At 30.7% G+C, this 8159-nt stretch overlaps 1 non-coding gene across 1 annotated transcript; it reads right to left on the bottom strand.

Annotated features, from left to right (window-relative positions):
- Positions 1-2076: 2076 nt before the first annotated feature.
- Positions 2077-2183, bottom strand: LOC115708392 (small nucleolar RNA R71). Its single transcript, XR_004009893.2, has one exon. It is a non-coding gene; the product is annotated as a small nucleolar RNA R71 (small nucleolar RNA).
- Between the last annotated feature and the right edge of the window lie 5976 nt (positions 2184-8159).

The following is an 8159-nucleotide window of genomic DNA, read 5'->3' as shown; positions in this document are numbered from 1 at the left end:
CCTATGGGCCATGCGTTTCGTCCACTCGCCAGCCGCCTTCGTTTGGTCCGAGCCCCATCAGCCAAAAGCGACTTTCCACGTGGCTTTCTCTCCTCTCGCCACGTGTCAAGTTGCACACCAAACCACCAATCCGAGCTTGACACGTGGCACTCCGGTTATAATTTTTTGTATTTGCATTTTTACCCACATGTAATTTGTAAAAAGTTTAATTGCGTATTAATTCTTTTACCCTTCTATAAATAGAAGCTTAGGTTTTTAGAATTCAGTTACAGTTTCAGAGTTTCAGACAGAAGAATCCAGAGAAAACGCTCGAGGCGGTTAGTGTTAGTTTATCGCTTTTGTTAGTTAATTTTTTTATGGGTTTCTAAGGTCCCTTATTATTAAGGAGGACGATGAAACCTAGTGTATTTAATTAAGTATTTATTTTTATTTTGATTCTCAGTACAATATATGCTTATGATTTTCGCTTCTTAAAATAATTTCTTTCATCTTTAATATCACGTATTTTTGATAGTTAGAAATTATTTATGCTTGGTTCCACATTTTATTAAAAATAATATTCTTTGATTTTTTGTATTTACATTAAATTATTTCACATTTAATGCTTAGAAGTTATAATTTTAAAGCGAAGGAAAATCTATTTTTTATTAGAAAATAATTGGTTTGATTACTGATTAAATTATGGGAATCAATATAAGCATAAATATTTTTATATACACTTAAGTGGATTCTGAACCTTTAATAATATTCCCAAATATAACTGAAAATATCTGTTACTGTCATTTTACTGTTATTTTTACCGTTTAAATATTTTATTTTATTTTATTACCAAAAATCTCACCATTTTCGGAACTTGGTTAGAGTTGTAATAACTTAGATTAAATTAGTATTTTCTTCGATCTCAGGCAATTCCCATGGGTTCGACCTCGTTCTTCACAATCTCCATACTACAATAAAGATTCGTGCGCTTGCGAGTTGATAAATGTAAAACGTACTATTTCGGTATACAACAAATTTTTGGCACCGTTGTCGGGGAACTACGTTAATCTAGATTGGTATAATTTTTCTACTAGTTATTATATTATATATATATTATAATACGTTTATGAGTAACAAAGTAACACTTATATATATGTAAAGTTATTATTATTATTATTATTATTATTATTATTATTATTATTATTATTATTATTATTATTATTATCTTACTAGTAATCATAAGTTACTGTAAGTTTTTAAAAAAAGTTTATATATATAAAATATTATTATTATTATTATTATTATATTATTATTATTATTATTATTATAATATGATATATTAAAGTATATTATTATAATTATATATAATAAAATTTATATATTATTTATTATAATTATTATTAATATTTATATTTATGTTATATATAATTATTTATTTCTGCATTTATAAGTCTGTCTTTATTTCTGCACATATATTAATATTAGTATTTATATTTCTGTCAAATATATACATATTATTTATTTCCCGTTATATTTTAAATTCAGTCTTTATTTTACGCACTTATATGGTAGGCAGCTCCTCCTAATTTTTCCTATTATTTTAATTTTTGTGATACTTAGTGTATGATTTACTGGGAACGAAATTCTAAAAATTATTTGGTTAAAAGAAAATTATTGTGGGTTGAAATTAAAATTGAAAATTCTACATCATGGAACCAAATCAACTAAATATGGAAGAAAAAACTCTCATTGATTATTTTTCTCCCATTTATGTTAATCTTCCATCATGCATTATTTTTCCTGAAACAAATGCTACACATTTTGAGCTGAAACTTTCGATAATTTAACTTTTGCCATCTTTTTATGGGTTAGGTAAAGAGGATCCATACATGCATGTGAAAGATTTTTTAGAAATTTGCTCTACTTTTAGATTTCAAAATTTTTCTTATGAATCTGTTAGGCTTAGACTTTTTTCCATTCTCATTAAAAGATAAGTCTAAAGCCTGGTTTAATTCACTCCCAGCCCGATCTATTTCTACTTGGGATAAATTAGTTAATAATTTTTTATCCAAATTTTTTCCAATGTCTAAAACAGATAATATTAGGAGAGAAATCTCCAAATTTTATCAAAAAGATCACGAAGAATTTTACGAATGTGGGGAAAGATTTAAAGATTTATTGCTAAAATGTCCACACCATGGTTTTGAGAAATGGAGATTGGTAAAATACTTTTATGATGGATTATCTCCATCAAACCGACAAATGGTACAATCAATGCACACTGGAAAATTTTTGCGATTTAGAGGGGATGAGGCTTGGGAGTCTCTTGAGAATCTTTCTGTAAATTCTCAATAGTGGATTTGCCAAGATCCTAGATCGAAAGCTTCCAACATACCTAAGAGAGGTGGAATTTACGATGTCAAAGATGATGTAGATATCAAGACATCATTAGCAAATATAACTACGAGAGTTGAAGCTATGTCATTAAGTCAATCCATGAATATCCCTATACACAGGAATGAAATTTGTTCCTTATGCTATAGTATAAGTCATAGTGCCCAGTCCTGTCAATCATTGCCTATATACCAAGAGGTATTTTTTGAAGAAGTAAACGCTCTTCAAACTTATGGGAAATTATTTGATAGCCTATTTGCTCAGTCCTACAATCCAAATTGGAGAAATCATCCAAATTTTTCTTGGAGACAGAACCAGCCTCCAATGAACCAAGGGGACCAATACAACTCACCCAATGAGAGTTATGCCCAACATAATATGCCATATCCTCAACAACAAAGAAAACCATCTTTAGAGGATACCCTATAACAGTTAATGCAAACCACGCAACAGTCCATGTTAAAACTTGAAACACAAATGGGTCAGCTTGCTATTGCTGTAGCTGAAAAGGAAAAGGGAAAACTTCCCAGTCAACTCATTCCCAATCCAAAGAGTCAGTACGAGGTAAGTACATCTAGGCCTACTGAAGAAGCTAAATCAATTTCTATCCTTAGGTCTGGAAAAATTATTGAAAAACCTGATTGCATACCTCAAACTGATACTGAAATGAACACAGACTCATTGAAAGAAAATGAAAAGAGTCAGCCTGAAAGTTCACATTCCAAAGACTCAATTGAAGAATCGAGTCAAACTTTGTCGTTCATTCCAAAAGCTCCATTCCCAAAGAGATTGATCCCAATCAAAAGAGGTAGTCAGTATGGTGACATCGTAGAGGTATTCAAGCAAGTAAATATAAATATCCCTTTCTTAGATGTCATTAAGAAAATACCTGCCTACTCAAAATTTTTAAAGGATCTGTGTACTGCCAAAAGAAACACCAATGTTCCGAAAAAGTTAGCAGATTGATCTGTGAAAATTCCTAAAGAATCACAATCACTCCCTGGACCACAAAAGTTATTTCGACCTCTTGATTGGGACATTCCTTTTGATCCCGGTAAGTTACGTTTTAAATGGACTGGTCCATTTACTGTTCGTACTGTTTTTTCTCACAGAGCTGTTGAAATCGAAAATTCTAAATCTGGTAATGTATTCAAAGTCAATGGCCAAAAGTTGAAACCATTTTTAGAATTAACACCACCTGAAGTGGAGGAAACGCTCTTTCATGACCCGATTTACCGAGGTTAGTGAATTCTTTCACTACTGGTCCTATCTTTAATTGCTTTCTTTATTTTCCGTATTTTAGTTTATTATCTGTCATTTGTTTTTGTTAGAAAATCAACATCTATCACTGTGCATATTCTCTGTTTTTTTCGGTTCTCATCTCATGTTCTTATCATATACATATTTAGACATTGAGGACACTGTCTCATTTTAGTTGGGGGTACTAAGTATATTCTTGCGTTAAGTTCGATAAATTTCTTACCTTTTTGAAAATTTTGAGTCAAATTCTGCTGCCAATTATGTGAATAGATAAATATTGTGTTAGACTAGTTTATAATATATTTGGTTACTTAGATAGTAAGTCCAGTAAAAATTGCACAAACCAAACATATGATTTGATTGTTTTTAACACATTTAATTGAGAAAAATCTTAAGTTAAAAGCTTTCATTTTTTGTGAGAAGTGAGAATTGAGAAAACGACTTTTTGAACATATATTGATCTTCTGAATTGGTAAAATCATAATTTTTTTAAATTTAAAAATATGACAATTACTAGAGGGATACTTTTTTTTTTTTAGAATTGAGCCTTATTGTAAATTTATTATCTTCATATTTTCTTATCACATGTTGCCTCTTGTAAAAAAAAAAGTAAAAGAGTAAAAGATATATATATATATTGTGGATATTGTCCTTAAAAAAAATACATATATATCATATAAAGAGCAATATCTTACATACTATATATATATAAAGAAAAAAAACTCAAACAAGAGCAACATTTCTCTATCAGCGTAGCTTGGTCGAAATTCAAAATACACCAAAGAAAATTTTGCTACGGTAAATAATTATTGTAGATATTGCCCTTAAAAAAAATACATATATATCATATAAAGAGCAATATCTTAGTTTTAATCATTTAGCAAAGTAAAAAATATATATATCGGTAAAAATATATATGCATATATAATATATATATATATAGAAAAAAAAATATAATATATCATCATCAATTAAAAGAAACTTTGCTATAGTTTATTTTTCATAAATATTTGTCACCAAAAAAAAATCGTTGTTTATTTCTTTATTTTGGCTCTAGGTACTGTAATGAAATCCCGAAAGTTAACTTGTCATTTGAATTTCAAAATATTTTTGGTTAGCCTATCTATGGATCAATAATTGTTTACATTGTTCGTCCTACAAATCTTTATTCATTTGAGCGTCAAATTAATTTATCTTTCCAACTCCTAAAGTGACAACCCTTCCTCCTTTCAAATATTTCAATCTCTGTGAGGATTTAGAGTTGAGACTTTTTACTTTAAAGATTTTTTTCGATATTATTTGTGTTATGGATTAAAGCAAAGAATATGATTTGAAACACTCACACACAAAATCTGGAAATATATCTATTGTAATTTTTTATATAGTATTTTCTAGTGTTTACACCAATATTTTATTTTGTTTCGATTAGGCAGAGTTTGTTTTGATTTGTTCATCTTGGTAATATTTTGTTATCCGCTTAAATTGCTAGGGACTAGCAATAACCTAGTTGGGGGTTGTATTAAATGCCAAAATATTACATATTTTATAGTGTAAAAATACAAAATAAAATTAATTTTTTATAATATTTTTAAGAAATTAATGCAATATATTATTATATTGAAAATATTTTATTTAAGATTAATTTTATCTTTGTTTATAAATAATATTAGTATTTATGGCATAATAGAGAAAAAGAAATAAAAAGTTAAGAAAATGCATTGTTTTTATTTAAAGAAATACAAATTAATTAAACTTTAAATAAATATTTTCATTAAAATTATTGTGATATATTTTATGTTGAAAATATTTTGTTTGGATTTAATTTTGTTTGTGTTTGATTGAAAAAATAGCATTTGTGAAAGAGTGGAAAAGAAATAAAAAGGTGATAAAAATGAGGCCCAAAACTATGAAAAATAGCATTTTTGAAGATAAAAACAAAGCCCAAGAAGGAGAGCCCATTTGGCCAAAGCCCCCTCTTCCTCTCTCCGCTGCCACGTGTCACGCGCAGAGGCCGTTTGCGCCTGGGCCCCACACGGACAGCACCAATAGGTGCCTTGTCCCCTCTGCCTCATCCACGCGCGCGTTGAATGCACCGGCCCCTATGGGCCATGCGTTTCGTCCACTCGCCAGCCACGCTGCTGGCCTTCGTTTGGTTCGAGCCCCATAAGCCAAAAGCCACTTTCAACGTGGCTTTCTCTCCTCTCGCCACGTGTCAAGTTGCACACCAAAGCCACCAATCCGAGCTTGACAAGTGGCCCTCCGATTATAATTTTTTGTATTTACATTTTTACCCACATGCAATTTGTAAAAAGTTTAATTGCGTATTAGTCCTTTTACCCTTCTATAAATAGAAGCTTAGGTTTTTAGAATTCAGTTACAGTTTCAGAGTTTCAGACAGAAAAATCCAGAAAAAACGCTCGAGGCGGTTAGTGTTAGTTTATCGCTTTTGTTAGTTAATTTTCTTATGGGTTTCTAAGCTCCCTTATTATTAAGGAGGACGATGAAACCTAGTGTATTTAATTAAGAATTTATTTTTATTTTGATTCTCAGTACAATATATGCTTATGATTTTCGCTTCTTAAAATAATTTCTTTCATCTTTAATATCACGTATTTTTGATAGTTAGAAATTATTTATGCTTGGTTCCACATTTTATTAAAAATAATATTCTTTGATTTTTTGTATTTACATTAAATTGTTTCACATTTAATGCTTAGAAGTTATAATTTTAAAGCGAAGGAAAATCTATTTTTTATTAAAAAAATAATTGGTTTGAGTATTGATTAAATTATGAGAATCAATATAAACATAAATATTTTAATATACACTTAAGTGGATTCTGAACCCTTAATAATATTCCCAAATATAACTGAAAATATCTGTTACTGTCATTTTACTGTTATTTTTATCGTGTAAATATTTTATTTTATTTTATTACCAAAAATCTCACCATTTTCGGAACTAGGTTAGAGTTGTAATAACTTAGATTTAATTAGTATTTTCTTCGATCTCATGCAATTCCCATGGGTTTGACCTCGTTCTTCACAATCTCCATACTACAATAAAGATTCGTGTGCTTGCGAGTTGATAAATGTAAAACGTACCATTTCGGTATGCAACATCTATCTAAGGAGCAGTGTCCCACTGATCCTCAAGAGATAGAGGACATGAGAAGGGTTCCTTATGCTTCTAAAGTTGGGAGTCTAATGTATGCTATGTTATGCACTAGACCTGACATCTATTATGCAGTAGGAATCGTGAGCAGGTATCAGACAAATCTAGGACAGGAACATTGGAATGTTGTTAAGCATATCTTGAAGTACTTGAAGAGTACAAGGCAAATTGTGTTAGTCTACAAGGGTGGTGCTTTAAATCTCGTAGGCTATACAGATTCAGATTTCTAGGCATGTCTTTATGACAAGAAATCTACATTTGGGATGGTGCTTACTCTTGGGGGTTGAGCAATGGTTTGGAGAAGTACTAAACAAACAGCAATTTCAGACTCTACCATGGAGGCAGAATACATAGCTGCTGCAGAGGCTGCAAAAGGACTTGTTTGGCTTAGAAATTTCTTCATAGGACTCGGTGTCGTCCCTGGAATGGAAAAACTACTTGTTTTGCTTTGTGATAACACTGGAGCCATAGCCAACAGTAAAGAGCCTCGAAGCCACAAGAGAAGCAAGCATATAGAAAAGAAATATAATATCATCAGAGAGTATGTGGAAAAAAGGGGATGTACTGGTGGAAAAAGTGGACACAGAGGACAACCTAGCTGATCTATTCACCAAACTCTTGGCAGGAACTACATTTGAAAAGCACCGTCAAAATTTAGGATTAATTGAAATGTACTGATTATTTTATATTAGTGCAAGTGGGAGTTTGTTGGGTTTTATGCCCTAAATAAAACTCCATTCAATGTAATCTATATCTTTTAAATATCAATAAAGAAACAAAAGTATTTTTCATCACTTTGTGCGTCATTTGGTTCATGTTATCATTTATAAGTTTATTTGATTTATAAATTCATCCAAATCTTTATCACATTTATGTTCTTGTTTATTGTGTCGTCAGCACAGTGGAAAGTAATCAAGATTATGTGATTAAATATATATTCCAAGATTTATCAGTACACATAGGGTTTACTGATATGACAATCTACAACATAGTTTACTTGCACCTTGGATAAGTGCTATGTTCTTTCAAGGGCATTGGTTAAAGTAAAGCTTGGGTTGGATGCATGGAGTATGCATCGGAAGGGACCGATATTGAACTTTGATTCAGATATATTAAACTTACCGTAATATCTATTCAATTCAATATCACCTAGTTGATCCTAGATCAAATGATCTTAATCCTGATATGGTTAGGTTCGATCTCAAGAGTATTATACATGTTCTTTGATTTGTTAGTTAAGCCTACTTTTTGGTCAGGGTCATACGCACATTTTGGGAACATGGTAGTGCAATTGAGTGGGAGCGCTAAACATAGATATGGAATCTATAGCATCTATCTAGCACATAAAAGTG

Source organism: Cannabis sativa, chromosome 8, assembly GCF_029168945.1.
Source record: "Cannabis sativa cultivar Pink pepper isolate KNU-18-1 chromosome 8, ASM2916894v1, whole genome shotgun sequence".
NCBI classification, from domain to species: domain Eukaryota; kingdom Viridiplantae; phylum Streptophyta; class Magnoliopsida; order Rosales; family Cannabaceae; genus Cannabis; species Cannabis sativa.
This window is presented reverse-complemented; position numbering and strand designations above follow the sequence as displayed.